This window comes from Euprymna scolopes, chromosome 27 (assembly GCF_053919585.1).
Source record: "Euprymna scolopes isolate OS-2025 chromosome 27, ASM5391958v1, whole genome shotgun sequence".
Taxonomy (NCBI): domain Eukaryota; kingdom Metazoa; phylum Mollusca; class Cephalopoda; order Sepiida; family Sepiolidae; genus Euprymna; species Euprymna scolopes.
The window spans coordinates 62,507,750-62,535,249 of record NC_136508.1 but is presented as its reverse complement, the minus strand read 5'-3'; the positions used below and the strand labels follow the sequence as shown (position 1 = coordinate 62,535,249).

Genomic DNA, 27,500 nt, shown 5'->3' with positions numbered 1-27,500 from the left:
GATACTAGCGCTATAAATATTTCTTAAAATTACCACTTTACAAAAAAACAGACACTTACATTGTTTCTAATTTTCAAAATGTTAAGCTTTTATTGGTAACAACATGCGTACAATAGTTTAGCCTCAATGTTGACATACAAGTATACAATAGTTCATTAATTATAATTTGGTACAACTAGGCCAGCTCATCAGTGCATAGAGAAAATAATTTTTCAAAGTTTTACATCCTATGAAGAAGACCCTTATAGCATGTATTCACTTTTAAACCACAGCATATATGTAATGCATAAAGCAAACATTGTTAACATTTCATAATAAAGTAAATTTACGTTTTGCATCTTATTAACGTCTGTACAAATAGCGACTTTAAGCAAAGTCAGCAGCAAACGGTTTTCGGTCAGATTCAGTTTCTGATATAAAAGATTATTCAATTGTAGGTCGCTTACTCTTCTGGTTTGCAAAGTTTTATTCAAACTTTCATTTATTAATATATTTATTAAATTGTGTAAGGGCGAAAAGGGTTCTGTCCATCCCTTTTTCAAGGATAGCCCTTTTTTCTCCATGGCTGTTTTTTTTTTTTTTTTTTTTTTTTTTTTAAATTTCATTTTTACCCCAAACAAGGCAGAGTGCCACTTTAATGTAGGGGGCTACTATCGGGGACATAAGCTGCAGGATATTATGAAGGGAGATAAGCAGCAAGATGTCTGTTCACATTACACTTGAACTTCTGCATGTCAGTACAGTTGGGAAAGCAGAATCCCGGAAGGGAGTTCCAAAGTCTAGTGGTTTTGGGGAAAAAACTATTGGAGTAGAAGGGATTTTTACATTTAGCTATCTCAACAGTGTAGGGGTGGGATTTTGCTGCTTGATGGGTTTGTCGGAGGTATTTATGTTGAGGAGGGTACAAGTGCTTGTAGTTCGTCGGAGCATTCACCATTAAAGTATTTGTAGAACAGGCAGAGGGATGCAACATTTCCTCGATGGGACAGAGGTTGAAGCTTAGATGACTGTTCGGGACCTATCAGGTTGGCGACTCTCTTTTGAACCCTGTCCAGGAGTGAGAGACTAGTAGCAGATGCACCAGCCCAAATGTGACAACACTACTCCATACATGGGCGAATGGTGGACTTGTAGAGGTACAGGGTGTTGCTATTTAATTGCCAGAGTTAGACAGACACAATGTCGGATTTTTTAAAAATGTTTGAAAGACCCAGTACCCACTCCCTCACACACACTAAAAAAAAAAAGTACATTCTAGATTAGAAATAGAATAGAAATGACCCCAAGTATAGAAGGATTTCTCGTTCACTGACTGAGTACAGAAAGAAAAAAAAATGAAGTGTAATATCAGAACAGGTACTACACTTTGCTCCAAAGTTAGAAGACAAAGGGAATGCCGGGGGAAAAAAATGCGATCTGTAGTTTCTACTTCGATTTTTTTTTTTCTATCTTGCTCCTTTCCGAACTGTTACGTCGAGCTCCGTTTATTTAGTCAACTTCTACAATAACTGACCGATATATTTTTTTTTCGCGTCTCGGTCCCGTAGTTAACCTTAAAACAGCGGCCATGTTTAGCTTGCTGGAGCAATCGTCGTTGTCGTCGTATAGCCTCGCCAACTTTGAATATTGCAATTGTATTCAAAATAGACGCTTTTATTTACACAACTCAGTCGCTAAAAATGAAACTGGTTCAAAAGCATTTATTTCAATATCGGTCCCCCCCCCACACTGTTTTTTTTTCTTTTTTCTCATTTCCTTCTTTCTTTTTCTTTTTTTTTTTGCAAGAAGAAAAAACTTATCGTGCTACAAAATTTTAAATAGCTGAAAATAGTTCGCTCTATATGATAAAGACCAATCTTATATATATATATATATATATATATATATATATATATATATATATATATATATATATATATATATGTTGCATGTCTAGCCGCACTGATGAGCTGTGAAACAGGGAAACAGTATTGTATGTGGACAAAAAAAAAAATTTAACAAATCAGCATCAATTTATAATTAACCATACTATGTGTCAGTTTTGCAGTAAAATTTTCAACTTAATCCTTCCACGAGCTATAAATCTACGCGGGTAACCGTCTGTAACCGTATATCTGTCTCCCCCCCCCCACGGCAGGAAAGCAGGATTTGAAAAGCAATCGCTCTAGCGGAAGAGCACTCTAACTTACAAAAGAAAAAAAAAAAAGAAAAAAAGAAAGCTTGAATAGCCCCTTCGCCATTTCTAGGTAGGGTTGCCTCAAACGATTAGCAATCGACTAACACTTTCCTAAAAGGGGAGAGGTCCTGGATATGACCTTAAACTATACCCGGTTGTGAGGCACCAACTTGCGGACTTTGAGGAGTGTGGAGCCATCCCTTAATTGGCATTGCTTCCAGGTTCACTCTGACCCAAAGTGGTAGTACCTGTTAGGGTCCCAACTATGGGTTAAATAGAAACCGACTTGAAAAAACATATATATATATATATATATGATTAGTTTTTTTTAGAAAAAGAATTCCAGCAGAGTGCTCAATTAAAAGGAAAACCCAAATTTTAAGAGCGTACTTATATTTTGTGTACAGAAAGTTGTTAGTTGAGACAGATCATTGGTACCGTCGGTTTCAAGCCCGATAATAAGGCCCGTTTAAGGTATCCTTATCAAGCTCTCTTCAGACGAATATTGGCTGAAGAGAGCTTGATAAGGATACCTTAAACGGGCCTTATTATCGGGCTTGAAACCGACGGTACCAATGATCTGTCTCAACTAACAACTTTCTGTACACAAAATATATATATATATATATATATATATATATATATATATATGTGTGTGTGTGTGTGTGTGTGTGTTCAATTGAAAATGTTTTCTTCAAAATCATTGAATTCGGCATTAACTAACCTGAAAAGGGTTGATATGTCGTAAAACAAAAAACAACCAACAAGCCAATCAAAGGGTGAGAAGGCTAAATCTGGGAATGTGAAGCTCGTATAATTGTACAACACCATAGCTCAGCCAACAGAGAGCAAACCACTTCTACAATAACTCAGACTCTGCTGATTTTGGGGCCAAGGAAAAAAATTCTCCTATTCGAACAGTCTGTAACCAAAAATACGTCATACTGTTCAAAGATTACATCTATTATTTAAGACATTTTCTACGATCAAAATCATGTAATATAGTCTTATCAAAATTAATGAGATAGATGAAGTGTCAGTTGAATGATGAAGAATATAATGAGAGGATTGAACAATAATAGATGTGAACGGTTTATAAGTGTTTGCTGACATTGAATTTAAAATTGATCATTCTGTAGTCTTCAGAGAAGTAGTCCCATGGTACTGTGTATATGGAAAGAAACGCTGTTCATGGTAATTCCGCCTGGTGCTAGCAGGGAAGGTTTTCTGCAATTGTAATAATTAGACGAGTTTTTATTTTATTTTTTTGTTTTTTTTTACACGTTGGTCACCACTTATCAAGGCCCGGAAGCCACTCAGGGATAAGGGTTATTGTGAATGTCCCGCAGTTGAGGAAGAATATTATGAGAGGATTTAAAATGATGAATGAAAGTAGAAATTTTAGCGCGTTAAAAACGGGCAAAAGTTATAGAAAAAGTTGACATAGAATGAGTGCTTGTCTCCCATTAGAATGTGAATGTCTTACAAGATAGAAGCAAGGAGTGGAGCTCAGTCGAGCATCTTTCATCGAAATGAAGATGGAGCAGAGAGAGACTAGCAATGTCTTTTTTTGTGAGCAAAGGAGTCGTTGGAGAAAGAAGAGACATTTACTCAATTAAATTGTGAAGTCGATGTTGTACTCTATAAAGTTAAGATTGTTCTGAGAGTGACCTTCCCAGATGAGGCAGAAGTACGCCATCTTATGACTTACGTGATGTTGGCTATTGATTTCCAATTAAAGCTAACATCGATTACAACTGATGTGCATGGAAATTTAACAACAACAACAACAGCAACAACAGCAACAACAACAACAATAATAATAATAATAATAATAAGTAGTAGTAATAGTAGTAGGAGAAGAAGAAGAAGAAGAAGAAGAAGAATCTATATTATATTTCTTTTAGTAAATCTGTCCGTTCCGCTTTTTCTCTGAAACTACTAGACTGATTTGGTTGAAATTTTGTATGCCCCTTTGTCATGATACAGTGCAGCGAACTAAGTATTATGCTATCTATTCGATGCCCAATTAGGGATTATTATTTAATGCAAAAATGAGAAAATGTAATCATATTCAATCATCAATTTGCCATAAAACACTCGTTCGACGTCAACAGGTTATAACTGTTGCCCCCCCTTTTAATACGCTAAAAAGTATAATAATAATAATAATAATAATAATAATAATAATAATAATAATAATAATATTTGCATCTAAAGAAATACAGGGTACTAAGAAAGTGTCAGTGAAGGGTCCAAGTGCTTGAAAAGACCGAGGAAAAGAAAGCTTTATCAAAACTTTGATTGAAAGGGCACCGAGAGTACTGAAATTCTAGGGATGTTTAGAATAACTCAAATCATCCGTGATGACTCAATGTTAAACAGTTGATGGGAGAACATACAACAAATTTCGATAATAACCGAAAAATGTCGGGAGTATTGGAAATCTGGAGAGACTTGTCAGTCAGATTCAAGGGAACGTCAGATGAAAGTTCGTTTGTGAAGACTCACGTGAAAACTCCTAGTGAGTAAATCAATAATTGTTGGAAAAGGGAAAAGAATTGCAATGAAATTGTGCTGGAGCATTGTAGAGACTTGCTGACAAGTAAATTACGGTGAAATGCCGCGATGAAAGCTTTGCAAGAGTCAAAAAAAAAAAAAAAAATGGCGGATTAAATTACAACTTGGCGATTCAGTCGAGCAGAAACGTACATTTTCTTTTTTAGTTTGACAATTATGGGACATATTCTTGCAATGTTTTGATATGTTGTTCCGGCATTTATTTCTACTGAAGACAAAGTACAAATGATTAATTATGGAAATTTTCAATTTTATCTCCTCTGTGAGAGATGAGCTTTTTCAACATCTGAAAAACTGCAAAACTCCTTATGTTGGTTATAAAGGAATTTATCCATGACTAGCAGGGAAACCCGACATTGTCCGGAATTGAATGACCATCGACGAACATTCCACACTTCCAATACTTTTATTGTCATTAAAATCATTGAAATCGACCATTTTTCAATCAAACTAATCGATTGTTTGCTCTAGTCGAGAACCCATCTCGGCGCATTCGAAGAAACTTACATGCCTACCTGCAGCGACTTAGTCCACAATACAATGTAGTTTACATTGCACTGTAGAGAACTTAATGTTGATTTTATAAAATTATTTTGATATAGAATGTATTGAATTAAAGTTTAAAATGCTAAAGTCGGTATCATGGTTTAATTGTGCTTTAAACAGAAACATTCATTTCGAACGCGCCTTTGTCGTATCAAAGATCTTACTGTTGATGTTATACGCCGGGCACTTCTTGTGTGGTGATAAAACTCCTCAAATGCACTTGTGATTTTAGGCTGTATAAGGGTGTTAACTTTAGTATAAATCGGACTGTTCCTTCCTTAATCGGATTTTTGTTCGATTATCTCTCATACACACAGACATAGTTTCTTGTATGTATATATATATATATATATATATATATATATATATATATATATATATATATATATAAATAATTTTGTATATATATATATATATATATATATATATATATATATATATAAATAATTTTGTATATATATATATATATATATATATATATATAATTTTGAATTTAACACTTGGCCTTTTGGCTGGGAATAAAGTGTAGTATCTGTTTTGGTGTTAATACTCAGCCTATTCTATATTTAGTCACTGAAAGAGATATTCGTCTAGATTGTGACATTTACTCCTTTTATGGGGAGCTAGTGTCTAACTTTGTCCTCGTGAGGAGATCAGTAAATAGAAACACTAGAGTTTAATGTATGCAAAAAAAAATAAATAAATAAATAATTGCGAATTAATTTAAGAACCATACACACACAAGAAACTATTTCTCTCTTTCTCTCTCTCTCTCTTTCTCTCTCTCTCTCTCTATATATACATATATATATATCTGTCTCGTCACACAAAAGGTAGTAGGTAAAAGAAACTGCCAGACAAATCCTAAGTATTTAGGAAAATTGCACAATAAAGTAGCAAGTTATTCGCTTTCAGTCTATTTCCATAATGAGACATTTTCTTTCTTTTTTTCTATCTTCTTTCTATACCGATTTATACGTTTTTATTTATTTTATTTTTTTCCAAATTTTCTAGTTTCAGACACTTTCTTTCTCTATTTCTTATTTCTCTCTTTTTTTTTTTTTTAGCTTAATCGATCCAGGTGGGTATTTTATATGAATATTATTGCGAACACTGGTTAAGCATAATTCTTTCCTGTCAGTTTGGACGGAACATGTTATGGCGCGCATAAAGTTCAAAATATTTCCGAAATCTGTTGTTTTGTTCTTGAACAACGTTGTTCTTAATATGTTATCTGATCGCTCAAAGGATGATGAATCGTTTTTTTTTTTTTTTTTTTTCCAAATCCAGAGTTTTACTTGAGGGGGGGGCAGGAGGGGGGGAGGTAGACTGGATTTTCCATCTTCATTGTAGCTAGCTTTGCCCTCGCGGGGAACAGCAATTAGACCGGGACTCTTTTTCTCTTTGTTATTCTTTTCATAATATAGTTTCTTTGTTTTCAAGCGTGAGTGAGAAAAAGAAAAAGACGAAGAAAAGAAAAAAAAAAAGAAGTAAAACAACAACAACAACAACAAAAAAGAAAAGCAGGAAGGAAGGGGGAGGCAAAGAAGAAGAAGAAGACGAAAAGAAAAAAGTTGATGCGCTTCTGCTCACTCGCACGTGCGGGTGTGCACGCGCGCGCAAATCCCTTTTTGTGTCCGTGTGTGCGCGCCATGCACCGATTTACGAAGACATGCTTCGGTTCTTTGATAGAATAAAAGCGCCGCCGAAAAAAAAAAAATGCCATTTTTTCTTTTAATTTAGAAATTGATGGAATATTGTTGCCACAACATCTGGATTGGTGTATTTACTACTAATTTCTTTCTCTTAGAAAAGGTAAAAAAAAAATAAAAATAAAAATAAAAATAAATAAATAAATAAAAATTAAAATAAAAGAGTATCAAATCTAATAGCTACCGTACTATCAACTAAACTCCAACCTCTGTCTCTTCACCGCAATGCAGTGAAGGGACATTTTTTACAAGTAGCTTAATGAAATGCGCCCTGATGAACTCACAGCACTTGTTCCCTCCCCGCCCCCTCGGCATACATGTTTCAAACCAATCCGAGAAGCAGCAAAATCCCACTCCTTCACTGTTAAGGTCCGTAGATGAGGGGAAAACCTTCTACTGTAATAGTTTCTTCTACGGACTGTTAGACTTTGGAATTCCCTCCTTGTTTCCTGCTTCCCTAACTGTACAGTTACAGTGAGATGCAGGAATTTAAATGTAATGTAAACAGACATCTCGCTACTCAGCTCCCAACAATCCGCTGTTGGACATGAACTCAAATGGTAGCCACTTATGTTCCACGTAGCAATATACCTTGTTTTGGCCGAAAAAGAGCACAAAAAATACATAAATAAATAATAAAAAAAATAATAGAAATGTCATAATATTTGACTTCAACATATAGACTTTAATTGTACCTATTTACTATGCCTCCCCACGGGACAGAGTTAGACACCAGGGTCGTTTTTTAACGTGGAGAAAAGGTATAAAAATAAAAATTGTCTCAGTCGTGAAGGATTTCTCCTCCACCGAAAGAGAACAAGAAATAGAAGTGCAGCATCTGAAGAACAGATACTACACTTTGATCTTGTCCCGAAGGCCAAGTACTGGAAATGAACATTGAAAATAACTTTCGTAAATTTCGCGGTAAAAAAAAAAAACATGATGACGAACATAATGCTTTTCTTTCCTCTGATTGTAACGAAAGGTTGTCACAATAAGAACAGAGACGAATCATTGCTAGATTCCATTGACCTATTTATATAGTATATATTGGTCGATTGTTCTTGCTCTGTCAGCCATGCGCATGTAGAAGTGTTAATTACTGTTATTATTGCTTAAGCTAAGGATTGAACCTTCAATCTTCAGAAGTCTGTCGTTTTAACTGATAATCAACGCCCTTAACCATAGTTTAATCTTGCACTTTTCATTTAATTTTAATTAGTTTATGTAATTATGAAAAATCGTGTTAGACAAATGTTAGCTGGATAACAGAAAACATCAATTCCAACCATATTTGCCAGAGACTATTTCATATCCAAATCAAATAGACAGGATCTCGGTCGTATTATGGGTTGGTTTAGTTGTTTTTGTTTTACGGCATATCAACCCCTTTCTGTATTATTTAATGCCGAATCCAGTTATTTTGAAGAAAATTTTTTTTTCATAGAATATATATTTTTTGCAAGTTGGTTTCTATTCAACCCATAGTTGGGACCCCAACAGGTACTACAACTCCGGGTCAGAGTGGACCTTAGAGCAATGGCAATTAAAGGGTGGCACCACACTCTCCAAAACCCGCAAGCTGGGGCCTGACAATCAGGTATAGAGTTTAAGGTCGTATTATGGCTGGTGTGGCTTTGTTCTCTTTTCATATGACGTATGATTGTGTGCCGTTCTGGGAGGCCCATCTTCCCAAGCTTTATCCTTTCCACGTTTGAAAAAGGGGTGAGTTTATTGTTAATCGTCTGAGACGTCCTCTCTTCAGCAGGGAATGTCGACATCCTGTCTAACTATATATTTTTGTTGTTCAGCCAGAGTGCTCTTTCTCTAGAGGGTTGGCTTTTCAAATTCCATTTTCCTGAACTTGTGTCTAATCTTCCGCCGTGAGTGTGCCCGCGCGCGCGCACGTGTGTGTGTGTGGGGGGGGGCGGGTAATAAATAAAACAAATACAGAGAATTTCATTTATGTATGGTCGTAAAATACGCTTAAATATATTTTAATTCATGCAAATTTCGTATTTATTATTACAGAGCCAATTTTCTATTGAATATTATGTTGTACCTAATGTATAGTGGTGAATTCAAAAGTTAAAAAAAAACAAACTTGGGTGCTATTAGCCAGAATGGAAACCAAAACATTTAGAGCTCCGTCGCATCTCCTACCGATGCAGCTATCAAGAGAATAGATAACAAAGATTTACTATTAAACGACTTCAATGAATTGAATTTGGACATGCGCAGAAAGAAATAAAAATATGTCGGAAAGTTGAAATGAACAGTTTGCATTTCAAGTTGTCAATACATTTTCTGTATACGTTATTCATCCATCCAAACAAAGATTTTACCCGTTATAAACCATCACTAGTGTATGATTACTATTTCCTGTTAATTTTAGTGTGATGTGACCGGTAGTTTAAGAGGTTACCGGTTAAATATTTACACAGACGGACAGACAGACACATACATCTACTGTTTTATTTATATAGACAAGTAAGACGCGTGGAAATCCCGCGGTTGCATCATTCATCTGTTATGTATTGCTGTCATACTAATTTTTATTCTATGAACGTTCCCTGACACGAAACATACGCATCTAAATACTGTGGTTGATGTAGCTTCAGAATATATATATATATATATATATATATATATATATATATATATATATATATATATATAAAATATATTTTAGTCATCGACATACAGACCTGTTTCGTTGTTTCACAACTCATCAGTGCCGCTAGACTAACACTTCTCCCAATATATATATATATATATATATATAACTACTTCATTTACTCACATAAAATTAATATACGAAAGTATGGATTTATGCGTACACTTTAAGTATTTACTTCAAAAGTGCTCAATACGTAGGTAGAGCTAGTTAGTAATTTATAAAATATATATGGAAGCCTGAGGAATCCTAGAGTGGATGAAACGCCGAATATTCAGTGTAGCTTAATCGCCATATATATTTTATAAATTACTAATAAATTACTATATACATATATACATATGCGTATATATATATATATATATATATATATATATATATATATATATATATATATATATATATGTATGTATGTATGGGAGGTGTCTATTTTCAACTCCTTGTAGGAGTTTGTGACATATTTCCAGTCTATGGACGTCCGACGCGACGGAACACAAATTAAGATTACACCATGATCCGTTCTAAAGGTGAAGAAATTGGATTTTAAAAAGTGTAGGTGAAGGGTGATAACGTACGTTCAAGCAAGAGATTGTCTTATCGTATTATTATATAGACTAGCAATACACGTGGAAATTCCACGGTAGATGAAAATTTTTAAAACATTATAAATAAAATGAATAATAAAATAAAATTTCTCACTGCTGATGCTATTCTCTATCTATATAAGAGCCAGGTACGTCCAAGGATGGAATACTGTTGCCACATCTGGGCAGGAGCTGCTAGAAAGGACTTGGCCTGCCTTGATATAGTTCAAAATAGACTTCGTAGTCTCGTAGGGGATATCCTTTTCTCTTCCTTGCAACCTCTATCTCACAGAAGAGATGTTGCGAGTTTGTCTCTGATGTATCGTTATTTTCATGGAAAGTGTTCGACTGAGCTTCAATCTATGATCACCCCTCGCCAAACTTTCACAAGAACCACTCGTCTAGCTGTAAACACTATCAATAATTCCCCCCACTCTTTATCTGTGCCTAAACCTAAACATAGATTCCATGAACAAAGCTTCTTTCTTAGAACTGCACGCCTGTGGAATTGTCTTCCGTTTTCCTGCTTTCCGGCTGACTACAATATGGTTGTGTTCAAGTCTAAAGTAAATAAGTTCTTGATGAGCCGTTCCATATAAGTTATCAAATTTACCAAATTTTCATTACTAATGATTACTATATTGTCCAATTTCTACTGTACGCTCTTTAACCCTTATCCTTGAGTGGCCTCTTGGCCTTGATAATGTGGTGATGCCTATGTAAAAAAAAAAAAAAATAAAACAAATAATTAAAAACAATTTTTTAGCAAATTCTTTTTTTAATCTTTTAAAGCTAAAAAGAATTTAGATTTTTTTCAATGAGATTTCAACGCAAAACACATTGGGTTTTTTTTCTGAATAATTTTGTTTATATAAATTCTAAAGGAACAGGGGTCAATTCACTAGCACAAATTTATTTTAGAATTTTAAACAGAAACTATAATAAAAACAAAAATTACAGCCATCTTTCCAAATTACATCTTTTTAAATTATAAAATAAAATAGCCAATTTGAAACCGTAAACAGACAGCCATGTCTTTTTTTTTTTTAAAATTTTTTGGAGAGGAAATGGTTTTAATTATTTTTTTTACTGACAAAGAGCGACTATAAAGGGAGGTAATTCGTTTCTCATTAATTAATATTTCCGATGTGATGTTTTTGTGTGACACTTGGCGTACGGATAAGTAAATTAATATTTAGATAAAACGTTACACGTGTCGTATACTATCTGGTATGGGGGAGGGGGAAGAGAAGCGGAACTCGTTTGCCTTCCGGACGCTCTCTCATTCTGTCAGTCTTCATCATCGACCTTCGTCGTGGCTTCCTTCAGTCTTGACAGACTATGGATACCCACTGTAAGAGTGCCTGCGCGGTAAATTTGTGTGGCAAGAGTCGCGCAGTCTCCAACCACGTCTCTCCTGAATCAACATTGATGCATACCAGTGGCAAGTGGAAGTCCAGGATGACTGGAACCAAATGCCGAGATGAGTGGAGATCACATACAGCGCATAGAATTCCCAAATGGTCACTCATCTAGTTCTAGACAGGCTCAACGTTGCTTAACTTCGGTGATCTGGCGAGAACCGGTGTATCAACGTGATTATGCCGCATCATCATTCTTATTTGAGCCGTTCTCTTGAATGATTAAACTATGGCCAGTTTCAATCATCGCCTCAAAACCTCAGGATGTTTGTCTCACCTTTCACCTGACAAACTTATCAACATTTAAATCGACAGAGATTCGACTATTCATGTAATGATCCGGTTCCTGTTTATATTTTGCGGTGGGAGTTTATCCTCCCAGGCTTTGACTTCTCTTTTTTGAAAAGGGGTTAGTCTATTGTTAATCGCCTGAGGCTGAATGCAGACGGGACTTCTCAGACACTTTTTGCAGGAAAGAGTTCCCAGCCTCGGAGCCGCTGACTTCTCAATCGTACTTACGACCTTGGCGTCTAATTCTTGCAGTGCGAGAGAACCAAACATTTTATCAACCTTTATCCCCGATTAGCTTATACGCCTTGATATTCAGTGAGACATTAGTAAAAAGAAATTAATAAGTAATAAACAAATATCATCCTACGGGTTTCGGTAAAAAATATTGTTTAAAATGCACTTCTGCAGGTTAACATTCCCAAACAAATTTGGATAACTATTACAAACATGAAGATGAGAGTGAGGCAGGGGGACTGTTAACTCTTACGTTGCGGGGACGGAACTCTCCTAACAAATTAAAACAATTAATTTGCTTGAGGATGCTAAACTGCACTAGTGCTAAAACGAAATATGGCTGATTATTGCCCCCCCCCCAAATAGCGTCCAACGTTGAATTCGCAAACTAATGCTGATTCAGGAACCTAGGACAATCTCGCCGCAGAGTTGCGTCCCTATACTTATTTTACAAGTACTTTCACAGAATGTGCTCCAATGAAGTGACTGCACTTATACCCCACCCCCGATGTAAATACTTCTGATTAGCAGTAAAAATTTCGGCGCTTCTAGACTATCAGGATGAAATTTCGGAAATCGTAATACTGAATTTCACATGGAAACAATAGTATCTACGTACTCCTCGTGATTTTTGGGATTTTTAAATCGATAAGGTAGAAAATTACTTATCTAAGAAAATAAAAATAAAAATAGAATTTGATGAAAACGATCGTAAGAAGATACCACTATAATTTATTAAAATTGATAAAAAAAAAAAAAATCAGTAGAAACAATTTTTTTTTTAAATCTGAAAGTACTATTTATCGACTACAAAAGTTCGTCCTAATAGTGTAGAAGCGCCAAAAATTCCCATCTCTCCTCTGTAGAAATATTTTGATGTCGAAAGATTTTCTACTCCGAGAGTTTTTCTTGAATCGCTTATTTTTTAGAATGTCGTCTCGACTCTGTTTTCTCGACCCTACAAATCTGCAGAAATTCAAATTTAATATGGATCAACATCTTGCTGGCCAGTTCCCCACTTAGACTGCCCCATTCTCCAATATCTGATTTCTATCAAAGTAGCCCCTTACACTTCGGGGGTATACAAGAAAACGAAAAAGTTGTCACAAAACAAAACATGCTTTATCGTTATTTTCATGGAAAGTGTTCGACTTCAGCTTCAATCTATGCCCCCCCCCCTCGCCAAACTTTCACAAGAAACACTAGTCTATCTGAAAACACTATCAATAATCTCCCCAACTCTTTATCTGGGCCTAAACCTAAACATAGATTCTATGAACAAAACTTCTTTATTAGAACTGCACACCTGTGGAATTGTCTTCCGTTTTCCTGCTTTCCAGCTGACTACAATATGGTTGTCTTCAAGTCCAATGTAAACAAGTTCCACAAATTTACCGAATTTCCATTACTAACGATTTCTATATTGCCCACTTGACTACTGTACATTCTTAACCCTTATCCTCGAGTGGTCTCTGGGCCTTGATAAGTGATTATGCCTATGTAAAAAAATAATAAAAAGTAAAATTAAAAAAAAAAAATAAATGTTACCAAAGGCAAGATAAGTTACTCTTCTTCCTACTTGGAAAAGCCTTTTGTGTTTTAACTTATTTCAAAGCGTTCATTTACTTCGAAATACAAGTAGTGTCAAGTTAGAATAGGTAAAAATTTGTTGACATGAGACAGCCATCTAGAAAGTCTCGATACTCGCGCAAAAATTGAAAATAAAACAAAAGACTGATGAAACCCATCCAATAAATGTAACCGTGGCATTTATTCGGTGGCTTTAAAATGAGTTAAACCGTAAAAAAATAACACTTATCAAGGTAGGCAGAAGAGCAAAGTATCTTGCCTTTGGTAACATTTACTTGTTACACACACACACACACACACACACACACACACACACACACACACACACATATATATATATATATATATATATATATATATATATATATATATATATATATATATATATATACCACTTTTTCGTTTTGTGGTCTATACTGCAAAATGTTCCTCAAATTAAATGAAATCAAAATTACAATCTTGACAAAGATGCAATATAGTTAATGAAAAATAAAACCACACTTCCGTCACACTTCGAAATACGCATTCGTTTCAATAAGAGTTTTTCTGATCGTTGTATTTTAAGTCACACGTCCTGGGCTGTTCGCTTTATTTCCCCTGCATAAAAAGCCAAAGGATTTCTCCCTGACACGACACGTACGCGATAGTCAACCGTTTCCTCGCCGCCACTCCTAACAGAGCAAAAAAAAAAAAAAAAAAAAAAAAAAATTCGGAACGAAGGCGAAAGTAGCAATTTCATTAATTTCCTACCGATTCCATAAAACACGGCGTTTCTTTTCCTCTCTCTTTGACGAACGTGCCGTCTTGAAATACAACGCGAACAAAAAAAACTACGTGACTTTCTTTTCGGTGGACCCAAAAGTTCGAGGATAAAGGACGACGGGACGTTTTGTTATTTAGCAGGAGAAAAGAATTGAATTCCGATTCCGAAAGGCAATGAAATGTAGAAAAAACAGTTTCGGATTTCTCTAGAATCGCACTATTTCCTTTGTTTTTAACTGGCAAGGAAACCCAACGTTGCCCGCGATTGAATAAGAAACAATGAATTTTCCACACTCCCAATACTTTTATTATAACCAAAATCGGTGAAATCGTCCATTTTTCAATCAGGTTGATTTAATTGCCTGTTCTAGTCGGGGACCCGTCGCAGTGCACCGGGAAAAGCTTCATATGCCTCCCCGCAGTGATTTAGTCCACACTTTTAGTCTACATTATACTATAGAGACCATACTGTTGATTTTATAAAATAATGTTTATATAATGGCTTGAATTAAAAATTAAAAATGCAAAAGTCAAGTATCATGGCCCAATTCTGCTCTAAACAGAAACATTCGTTTCGAATTCGCCCCTGTCTTATCAAAGAATATATTTTCGATTTTATACGTCGGGCCTTTCTGCTTTTGCGGTGATAAAACTTCTCAAATGCATTTGCGATGTTAGGCTGTATAAGGATGTTAACTTTGGTTAAAATCAGACTGTTCCTCCTTTCATTGGATTTTTTCGATTATCGATGTTCGATACTTATCGTAGGCATTCTAATACAAAATCTATCTTAGAACACTCCCAGACACATAAAGTACATTTCTGTTAAATAAAAAAATCAGCCCAGACCCCCTCTCTCTCTCTCTCTCACACACACACACACACACACACACACACACACACACACACACACACACACACACAGAGTGTCTTTCATATATAAGTAAAAATAACGAACATGTTAACCATGCGCGGTCTCTCCCTCTGATGACGTAAACGAATCACCCTTTTTTTTGTTAAATACATATATATTTCTTATTTAGAATTCGACTTAATAAAATTAAAAAAAGAAAAATACAGAAAATACAGGCAAATGTTTCATAGTGTATATATTTGTCACGGAACGAATATGTCATATTCCAAAAATCACGTAACTTGATCAAGTATTTTTTATTTCAAGTAAGAAAATCAAATGTTATCACAAAAAGAGACGTTGTCTTTTGATCATGTTGTATAAATAAAGGATAGACAACGCAATTCGAACTGCCGAGATTAAAATCAGCCTTGCAATGGATACGAATTACTATTAAAATAATTAAAAATCGTAAAAAATGATTTTTCTATATAAAAAGCGATGAGGACTGGGACCTTGGGGAAGTTTATTGCCACTCAAATTCCAGTGAAGACTAATGGTCAACAACAACGTGGAATCAATATTAAACGGCTGTTGCGGTAAGGCAAATTAATTTCCAAATGTTATCGAAAGAGGTTGAGAGTACTAGAAATTTGGGGAGACTTGTTTTCACTCAGACTCCAGGGAACTTAAGGTTCTCTGCAAGGAGAAATCTTTTTTAATGGCCTGTGTGAAAACTCCTAGTAAGATAATAATAACAGCAGCACCAATAATAATAATAATAATAATTATAATAATAATAATAATAATAATAATAATAATAATAATAATAATAATAATAATAATAATAATAGAGGGGTCCCTGGAGATTAGCAATGTAACAGAGCGCAGACGCGCGTACGTAAAAATGACGTCATGGTAAGGAAAAATACTATAAAATAAAAAGGGAGAGAGCATGTTAGAGAACACGATCACGTTAGAGGCGTAGGTGACTTCAGAACTATAAAAAGAAGTCACGCGTGGCGGGAGAATGAGGAAATAAATGTCGTTGTTACCCCCCCCCCAAAAAAAAAGGGGGTAGTCGAGTTATTACTTGTTCTATGTTCCTTCGACGTGATCTTCTACAACGTGTTGGGTCCCGTGTGTAAACGTCTACAACGTTACAGTAATGATCTAATATCTCTTCTCAGAGAGAAGGTAAAACCTGGGAAGGCTGACTTTCCAGGACGGGACAGAATCATACGCAAGCCACTGTCAGTCAGATTGTAGAAGGCGTATCTTCAACTGGTACGAAGCGTATCTAGAGAGTTCATAAAAAAATCTGTGTTCGCCCTGTTGCAAAATTTTGTGAATAACTAATGAACCAATGTTGAGACAAACAACGAAAGATGGAGAGAAATGCTCGTGTCCTGTCCAATAATATTAAGCTATGTTAGTTTTCTCTCTGCCTGTTCGTCTGTTCCACTGTTTTTAGTTTTCGGAAATTACAAGGCCGATCTGGCTGAAATCTATAATATAAATATCACCTGTCTGTTTAAATGTATGTATGTATGTATGTATGTATGTATGTTTGTATGTCTGCCTAAAACTTGACAGAGGCGACGGATTTTCACTAGATCGGTATCGTTTTGAAGCTCGACCCTTCGGACGAAAAATATCGAAAAATTGGCTAAAAATATTAATCCCTTCACCCTCAACTGGGCACTTTTCTACAGTGAGGGGTTGCTTTTTTCGCTGATATTTTCGAAAGTCATCCCCTCTTTTCGATTAACTAGCCTTTATTTAAACATTCGTCACTTATGGGCGTAACAGCAAAAACGTCTTTTTTTTCTCTTTCTTTTCCTCTTTCATGGTACGGGTTCGAGCCTACCTGCCTATTACCACGATTTTTTTTTCTCAACACACATCTCCAAACACCTGGGAAACGCCGGGCACCCAGGCTAGTCTTGTATGTAAAAGGATACAGCGAACCAAGTATTATGGTATCCGTTCAATGCACAGTGCGCGATTAATAGGAATTCGTATTTAATGATAAAAAATGTAACTATATTCAACTATCAATTTTAGCATAACGCACTCATACTAAATAAACGGGTTATAACGTTTGCTCGTTTTTAACGGGCTAAAAAGTATAGTAGTAGTTGTAGTAATGCTACTACTACTATTACTACTACTACTAATAATAACAACAACAACAAAACACACACACACACACACTACCAATATAATAGTCAATCCTAAGTGTCCTCGCTCAAATATATCTATTCAAACATTGGAAGGGAGAGAGGAGGGGAACAGACGGAGACATACAGAGCGCGTTTGAAAGAGAGAGAGAGAGAGAGAGAGAGAGAGAGAGAGAGAGAGAGAGAGAGAGAGAGAGAGAGCGAGAGCGAGAGAGAGATTCGTCTAATAATCTTATTACAAGCTTTAAGATTCCGTTTCTAGTTTCTAATTTTAAGTAAAGTATATTTAGAAAATGACGATAAAATATTAAAAACTAACCTACTATTGCCATTAATTGTGAAGTCACGTCTTACTTTATTTCTGATGCCATTAAAATTGACAGTGAAAGTCACCCGTCAGCGGGCTTATTAATTAACCGATAAAACCCAACCAAGGATGGCGTCGTGAAGAGAGAGAGAGAGAGAGAGAGAGAGAGAGAGAGAGAGAGAGAGAGAGAGAGAGAGACAGACTAAAAGAGCTGACTCCCCACTTTTTGATTGAATAGAAACCAGAGGACGTCATTGGTCTCTTGCTTTCTTCAGCATATTTGGAGACAACACTGTTGAGCTCTCCCCCTCCCACGGCGGGATGATGAGAAACAAGAGTTAGGGACGTGCGATTTGAAGAGCTAAACGAAAGCCACTGTAAAAAAAAAAAAAAAAAAAAAAAAATGTCGTGCTATCTCCGTCGACATTACCCGATAGGGACGCCCCTCAGTAGGCAATTAGCAATAAACTAATCCCTTTCCCAAAGGGAGAGGGCAAAGCCTGGGAGAGTGGGCCTCCTATAATTTAGCAGGAACAAAACACTACCTTCGCCAACAGAAGAAAAAGCCAGGGTATGTTTTACAGTCCACAGAGATCCGAAAAGGTGGTAAAATAGTCAATGTTATCGCGACATTCGTAAATACAGTATTTTGTTTCACTTTTAATTTTATATAATTTTCAAAACTTCAAATATTCAGGTGTCAATTCGCGGCCATTTTTCTTGTTCCCACGTAACGCTCGACACTATATGTTTAAACGTTTTTAAAATGAGTAAAACGATAAGAATCTTTTCCAGATAGATAGAAGAGTAACTTATCCTGGCTTTGATAACATTAACTATATATTTATAAATGTGAGAATATGTGTGTGTGAGGACACTTCTCAACCTATATACTCATCGAATTTTTTATCTACAGATTTGAAATTTGGTTTATAGGGTATTCAGAGACGTGGAAAACTTTTTAATCGGTTTTCATCCGGAAAAAGGGCTGCTACAGAGGTCAAAATTGAAAAATTGGTACTTAGGGGTTCATCGGATTTTTATCTTTTTGTCAATTGTTTCACAAGGTTTGAAAACACTTTTTAGAGATTGTGACAAGTTGGCCTAATGGTTATTGTACTTGACTCACTGTCTTCAGGTTTTCGTTTTGATCTCAGCTCGGGTTTTTTTTGTTTTTTTTTACTGACAAGAAGTTAACTGTTTTTTTAAAAAAACAAAAAAAAAAAAAAACAACATAATATTCGCATGCACATGTCTCAGTTTCTTTCCGTTCTTTTTAGTTCTTTTTTGTTTAAAGGAATTTGACGTTACGTTTAATACCGGGAAACACCGGGTACATCTTCGTTTGTTATATATTTGAATGTTTGACGTTTTTTTTTCGAATCTCTGTGGATTGTAAAACATAACTAGCCATCTCAACAATGGACGATACTCTGTTGGCTTTGGTGAAATAAATGTTTATCGAAATATGTTATGGAGCTGAACTCTAGCATTTTTGTCTAGAAGCATATAATTTATAATGTAGTCTGGATGCTTCCACAATTTTCGTACCGTGAATAACATTTAATATTTTAACACATAAAATACCTTTCCCAATACTGGTACATAATACAGGACCACCTTTTGGGCCCTTCATTAATTTCCGAAATTTTTATCAAATGATATTTATGTATAGAAGTAACCGTACTGAAATAATAACGTTATTATTTAGAAAATCAGGTACTTCTGCATTTATCAACCCGTGATTTGCACAAACTTACTCGGGTTTGCCCGGCTGATGATGGGAAGAACTGGAAACGGTCGACAAGTAGTTTTTTGGATATTAAGACATCTTTTTCCAATGTATTATTCTATGAATTTCAGTGGTCATCACCATTCTTAACATAGGGAGGGGAGAGGGTTGTAACAATTTGTGTTTTTAGTCGCGTGCAAGCGACTCTATAAGTCGGTCCGTCGGTCTGTCGGTCAGTCCGTAACACTTTTGTGCTTGGCCTTTTTTGGTTAAGATCAAAGGTCTGTTGTTAATAGACGCTGTTCTTAGCTTTTTAAGCTTTTCTTGGCCTATTGGTTTGTTCAGTGCTCCATCTCTGGGCAGGTGACCAAGGGAGTGATCACATTGCTGAGAAAAGGTCAATGGCATGGTGGGGAGGAAGATCTAGACGATTTCAGGCCCTTGACTCTGCTAAACACAGTGTTAAAGATTTTGGCCAAGGTTCTTGCGAATCGGTTGCAGGTTGTCATCACTGACTTGATCGAACCAGATCAGAGCTATGCTGTAAAGGGGAGATCGATTCAGCACAATCTTCATCTGATACGCACGGGGACAGAAGACAATGCCGAGGCTGCGCTGATCAGTTTGGATCAGTCCAAGGCTTTTGATAGGGTGGACCATTGGTTCCTGGGATCTGTGCTGGAGGCCGCCGGATTTAATCCGGACTTCCGTAAGTGGATTGTATTGTATGACAGGCCAACAGTAGCGGTGCAGATCAACAGTAAGCTGTCAGAGTCTTTCGCCGTCTCCCGGTTGGTGTGACAAGGTTGTTCGCTGTTGCCTCCCTTGTACGTCCTGGCATTGGAACCCCTCCTTCTAAAGTTAGGGGACGAGGCGACTACACCAGTCCTGCGTGAGATAGCTCTCCCTGGAGGCACACAAGCCAGAGTTTCCGCGTTCGCCGATGACGTCACCGTGTTCGTATCTTGTCCCATGGACATTCAAGCGGTCACCGAGGTGCTTGCTTGATACGAAGAAGTTACGAGGGCCGTCTTCAATCGCAGTAAGTTGGTGGGTCTGCGGTTGGGTGCCTGGTCTGGAGTAAATTCACTTCCAGGCATCTTCAGTTGGACCGACAGTCCGGTCCGGATCCTCGGTGTGTAGTTCGGACCGGGTCTCCAGCTGAAGAAAAACTGGTCAGAAGTAGAGACCAAGGTCGAATCCTCTGTCAAGACTTGGGTTCGAAGGAAATTGTCCATGAAGGGTCGGGCGGAAGCGTGTGCTACATACGTCTTTCCACTCATCCTTTACCATTTGTCTGTACTCTCCTCCCTGCAAAACGACGAACCAGATTACAGGAGCACCTCGACACACTCTTGTGGAACGAGGGTAAGCATTATGTTTGCAGAGAGGTCTGTGTTCGAAATCCAAGCAAGGGAGGCTTGAGACTGCCCGATCTCCTGTGTCACAAGCACGCAGAGAGGTTGGCCTTCCTGAGCCGTTCGTTGTACGTAGACGTTCCATGAATCACTGCGGTTGGAAGCTCATTTTCCAATCTCACACCCAACCCCTCAGTCGAGGCTCGGCGGAGATCGAGGGGGGAACAAACATTCTATGCCGAATGCCGGTCCACACTTAGAGCGTTGCCAGGGACCAGTGTCCTCGAACAGTCTAAGAACAGGCTTTATCGGGAGCTAGTGGGGTGTAGCACAAAGGAACTGCTAGTGAAATGGACGGGGATGTCGTTAGAGGAGGTCTGCTCCCAGTGGAGTTGGGCGCCGGGATGGGACTTTCTTACAAACTCGGAATTTTCCCTTACCTGGCGACTTGTCCGAAACGCACTGCCCCTCCTTGAAGAACTCAACCTGTACAATGAAGAAACTTGGGTCTACTGCCTGCGCTGTGATGAGGACATGAGGGAAACAGCCAGTCATGCCTTTTTCTGCTGCAGCAGGCTCAAGACCCTCCTAGGGTACGTCAACGAGGTAACGGCTCGCATCGATGCCAAGCGCTGGCTTGAACTTGACGAGTCATATTTTGTGGAGAACATTGATCCGCCGCTGCCTAGGGAGAAAAGAATGTTTTTTCTAGCGATACTAGCAGTACCGAGGATGGTCATATGGATCACATGCCTCAAGCAAGTCCCAGAAGGGATATCTGTTCCGGATCGGGATCTGATCGTCTACTTTAAACATCTGCTTAAAGTAAAGATCAGATGCAATTGGAAGAGGTTGCCTCGAGTGGCCTTTGACAAGAGGTGGGTGCATGACGCTAGCTTGTGCATCCGACAAGGCGCCAAGTTTGAATTCGTGTTACTACCATAAGCATGGCACATGCGGTACTGTGTCCTATGGAGCCTATCCTGCTAGGTTAGACAAATAAAAAGTAAAGAGACTCTTGACTGGTGGTACAAATGAGATCCTGACCCCCAGTTGTTTGTTTTTTGGCACTAGAGAACCTTCCGAGGCTACCCTACCACTACCCCCCCCAACCCCACTATCTTTTTGTTTTATTACCTCCTGGTCAACTCCTACTGGAAAGTCGCTGCCTACCCCCCCATCCCCCCTTTTTGTTTTTGACAATCTATTTATTTTTCCTCCCTACACCCGATATGAATTCTTCCCAATCCCCATTAGGGATCTTCCCGCTTATTTTCGGTGCCCCGGAAAATCAGTAGGTGATCTAACTTTCTAGATTAGCTCAGGAAGGGACCTTACTAACAACGCACTAGGCAATTTTATTTTTTGTATATATTTTCTAGATACCCCACTCCCCAACACAAACTGTTTTTCTTCCAAATTCAAGAACTTTTTATTTTCCAATGAATTGAACTTTTTTCACACTCACCCCCCCCCCACACACACTCACACTTTAATAAAAAAAGAAAAATTGCACGCACACACACACACACACACACACACACACACACACACACACAGAAATTGTATATATCCTTTCTTGCAAAAACGCTGGGGTTTTCATTAGTTAGTTTAGAGTCCATAGAGTGAATGAGGCATTGTGGTAAATGTTGCCAGTCAAGAGTAAAGCCGCCAAAGACTCCAATTTTTACTTTAGTTACAAAGACCCTTCAACACTCCCCTCCCCAGATCTTATAGGGCCTTGTGCCTAAATTTGTTTTGTCTTTTGGAGATTTTACTTTTTTAAATTTTTTAATTTTATATTGGAATTTTGTTAATTGTAATTTTTTCTTTAAACGAAATAAATTAAATATAAAGATCAAAGTGTAGTATCTGTTCCGGCAGATACTGCAAGCAAAGACCATATGTGGCAGCAACCCCACATATAAGACCTTGGTCAATGTAGGGGCAACCCTTCATACCAATTATTGTCACTATCCAGCTCCCCTACTCCTCGGGGAGTTGGTCCCTATTTCCTCTTCACTCCTCACATTAAAAATCAGCCTTGTGCCTAATTTTCTCGGTGGGGGAGCAAATGAATACCCTTTTCTTGGCCTTTTGGCCAAGATCAAAGTGTAGTATCTGTTCTTACTACATGCCGTACTTATGTTTGTAACTTTGTGATATAAAGTGGGGGATCACGTTTTTGTATTAATTTAATGTAAAATGATCACCCACTTTACAACCAGTCAGTCTCAAAGCCATTCAAGTCATTCTCCAGATCATTCAAGTTGTTTTGAAGGATTCCGGTTATTATTTAAGCATTCAAGTCATTCTTAAGGTCATTTAATTCATCCTTAAGTTCATTAAAGTCATTCTAAGTCATTTACTTTTTATTTATTTAAGTCATTTCAGCCCATTTTTTGGTCATTTTAGTTTATCTTTAAGAATTTCATGTCAATCCTACATTCACGCATTCATTCATTACACGAGAGCATGCGACTAATGGCAGTCGGCCTTGTTTGTAATAAGACTTGCCCGAGCAGACCCGAGTAACTTCGTGGAAATCGTAGGTTGATAAATGCAGAAGCACCGAAAGTTATTCTTAACATGGGGAGGGTTAGGGTTTTGTTTACTATTCCGTCCTTTCACCTAGCAATTTAATAAACAAAGTTACCATAAACATTGGATTTAAATTGGAAATCTTATCTAAAATATAGCACTCAGTGACGCGCAGAAAACTTTTTTAGGGCAGGTGCTCAAGTGACAAAAAGCCGTCTTGATGGGGCACAGGCCTATAATATATTTCTCTGAAAAGGACACGTTCAAAATAGGAGTAAAAGAGGCAGGTGCTTGTCTCCCCTCTGAACATTCCTAATAGCAGCCCCCGTAACCGGAACAAGTGCCCAAAACTGTATGTCTTCGGGCATGTTTTACTGCTTACAGTCCTTCGAAAAAGTGATCAAAAATTCAAATATATAAAAAATAAATGTTACCAAAGGCAAGATAAATTACTCTTCTACCTAACTGGGTAGGTTTTTTACTGCTTTTACTAAAATGTAAAATGTCTAATCGGCTCGAAAGACAAGCAAGTTCAAAAGGTACGCGACTGCATAAAAAAAAAAAAAAAACTGGCCACAATGTTTTTGTTTCGAAGCCATTTTTTCTTATGGTCGCGTACCCTTTGAAACTGCTTGTTTTTGGAGCCGATTAAACATTTTACATTAAGTAAAAACACTAAAAACCTACCCAGTTTGGTAGAAAAGTAACTTGTCTTGCTTTTGGTAATATTTATTTGTTATATATTTGATTTTTTAACCATTTTTTCGAAGGACTGTGAACAGTAAAACATACCCGGCTTTTCTTTCCACCTAACGCATAAGGTTTCAAAAGATTCAATATTACAACGTAACCCGGATATAAGATACCAGATTATAAGAAAAGCAGATATAAGAGAGATTTTCTCCAGTCCCAAATTAGAGCCTGCGTTAATGTACAATGTAGCCCGGATATAAGAACCCCAGATATAAGAGAGCGGTAGTCACCATGGGAGGAAGTCTCTTATATCCGGGTTACACTGTATTTGCTTTTGTTTTATTTGCACAACGATTCGGTCGATGTCACCACCGCCCCACCCGTCTTCTTCAGGTATGTCTTGTTGAAATCGAACGGAACCCTTTATTTAATCCACGGGGGTTGTATGGTCTTGTTCCACCAAAAATGACTGAACAGAAATCCTAAATAATTCACATTTCTATTTTTTACTGTCGCTCGCACTGAGGATCGAACGTTCAACCTCCAGAAGAGTGTCACTTACAACTGAATTTCACCAACTACTACATCACGGGTCATGTTTATTGTCGAATGTTCGTAATCTTTCGTACAGCACGCTTATGAATTTAAAAATTAAAATAATGTGTGAGAAATTATGAAAAAATATGAAAAAAAAAAAAAAATAAAAAAATAAAACAGTACTTGGGTTACGGCGCTGAACTAATGACGTTATTGTTTAGAAAGCCATTCTTAACATGGGGAGAGCAGGGTGTTTTGTAACTATTCTGTACTTTCACTTAACAATTTAATAAACAAAAATACTTTTAAAATTTATCTCTTAAATATTATTAAAAAAAAACAGCGCGGTAAACTATATGCATAAGCCCTAACGTATCAAATCTATATGTAATTCTGAAAATGTCTGCGCATTTAATAAATTTTCACATTTCTTAACTAATTTGAATGATTTTTTGTTTAGGAATTGGTGGTGGCATGTAGCAAAACGATGACCTACTTGGCCTTATTTTGTTTTCTTTCTTTGTTGTTACTTTCGTTTTGCGAGTTTCAAATCTGCATAAAACGTGCATAGATTTAAAACAAAAAATACCAAAAATCAGGTGTGTTCAAGAAGTCACATTGTCATCATATCGCATGAATCGGGAGATTCTATTGTTGGCATTGGTTTTCCCGATATTTTTTTTTTTCTAGTCAGAATTATTTCTAGAAAGATATCGTAAATTACGGCGTGACGACGCGAATGTTGCCTACACCCCCACGGCGTGACGACGTGAATGTTGCCTACACCCCCACGCCAAAATGATTTTTGTGGAACGAACCGGATTGGAACTATGCAACACTTAGGTCGTCAGTCCGTGTCGTTTAACTACTAGACCATTGTCGCCTCCCTCAAGAAGTAACGAGAGAGAGAGAGAGAGAGAGAGAGAGAGAGAGAGAGAGAGAGAGAGCACTGAATTTAACAACTTCAGCAGAATTTAACGGAAAAAAAAGAGTCTCTATAAGTAACTGTTTAATGTCGATCCTGAAGTTGGATGAGTAATTGATGATGGAGGGTCCTTGTAACCTCCCCCCCGGGGTCATGGGGGAGGAGGGGGCGTTGCATCGTTTCATCCAACGTGTCTTGGGCAAGAACAGGCTGGCGGTGCTCATCCCTTCTCCAGACTCCAGAGCGCATGCATCACCCAGTATTAAATGCAATGTTTGTATGTTAATATTAAAATGTATTTGAATGCCTATTGGAAAGAACTTGAATACCTACTAGACACTATCCTCGAGTATCTAAGGTTTCTCTGTACAGGGATTTGTTAGGACAACCTGGCATGAGGATACATTTCATTACAAGTAAGCCCTGACCAAATATTCAAAATCACATAGTATTTGCAGCCCAAATAAGATCTCCTCCGTATAGCTAACCGACACTAGCTTTTATGAGGAATAGTGCGCTTTCTTCCAGTGATGTTACTTCAGGTAACAATACAAAGCTGGATACTCCAGTAGACCAGATGAATTCTTGTCTTAGAATCAGGTAAGACCAAGAGACTGCAAGAAATATATACTATTAGCATTTCAGCTCGGTGTTGCCCGGGTGTTTGGAGGTATATGCTAAGCAAAAAAAAAAAAAAAAGAAAAAAAGACGGTAATTTTTTTTAAACTTTGACCCCTATTATGACCCCTTAAAATTTATTGTTTTGGGCTCAAATCAAGTTATTAAGTTAGATCCATGTCCAAGGAACCTATATCTAAAATTTCAAGTGTTTAAACCAAAAAGGAGGAGTTTGGTAGAGTTCTCAAAAGTCAAATCGTCGAACTTTGATCCCCTTAACAGCCAAATTTCTGGCCGAAAACGGATCACATCGATTTTCCCAAATCCCAGTAGCCTGTATATCAAATTTCGAGTCTGTAGACTTAAAATTGACAAAGTTATTGCGTAGGGAAATGTACACACAGACAGACAGACAGACACGTTCACTTTTATAGATATATAGATAGATTACATATTTAAATGGTCAATTTGGAAGAGAAAAATTATGTTCCCAACCTTGTAACTAACTCATTGCTTGAGAGGCACAGGAGAACATTAATAGAATATTTGCATATACATGTGTCTCATACAGAGATCAAGTGTTATCCCTCGAAAAGGGAACTCTTGATTTCTTAGCACTTTTAGAACATTTTAGTTTTCACAATTTCAGATTCCTTCCGGCCCTCATTTAATCCCCTACCATTTAATGTGATATTGCCACATAATAGCCTTCTTTTAATTTTCATGTTGATAAGACCGCATTTGGCTTCAATATATTCGGCTCATTATATTAGGAATTTCCCGGATCCCTACCCTACCCTCATTCTATTATCCCCCTATGTATTATGTATTTTACCATTTCCTCCCTAATGTTGACTAAGATAGATGTCACATTTCCCTATGTCTGTAACCTAGCTTCTTTCTTCTTTTCTGATGAGAAGCATCAGGCTTCGAAATGCCTAGATATAAAGAGCATTTATCACCCCTTCTCGCATTGATGTTTTTCCTTATTGAACTGACAAATAAATTCTTATATAACTATATTTTGCTTGTCTATAAATTTCTATTATATACTAGTGGCTTCGCTGCATCGCCACACACAATGTCGACTCAAACGCAAAATCGAATACACTCAACATCAAGTACACCCAACATCGTCTTACCATCAACGTTTACCCTGTGAACTCGGAGTATGGGAAAT

The 27,500-nt window shown here is 37.1% G+C and overlaps 1 protein-coding gene and 1 pseudogene across 1 annotated transcript in view; one reads left to right on the top strand and one right to left on the bottom strand.

Annotated features, from left to right (window-relative positions):
* Positions 1 to 27,500, bottom strand: part of LOC145248863 (roundabout homolog 2-like) — an 837,477-nt gene that overhangs the window by 797,307 nt on the left and 12,670 nt on the right. The window lies entirely within an intron of this gene.
* Positions 23,087 to 23,224, top strand: LOC145249129 (U2 spliceosomal RNA; annotated as a pseudogene).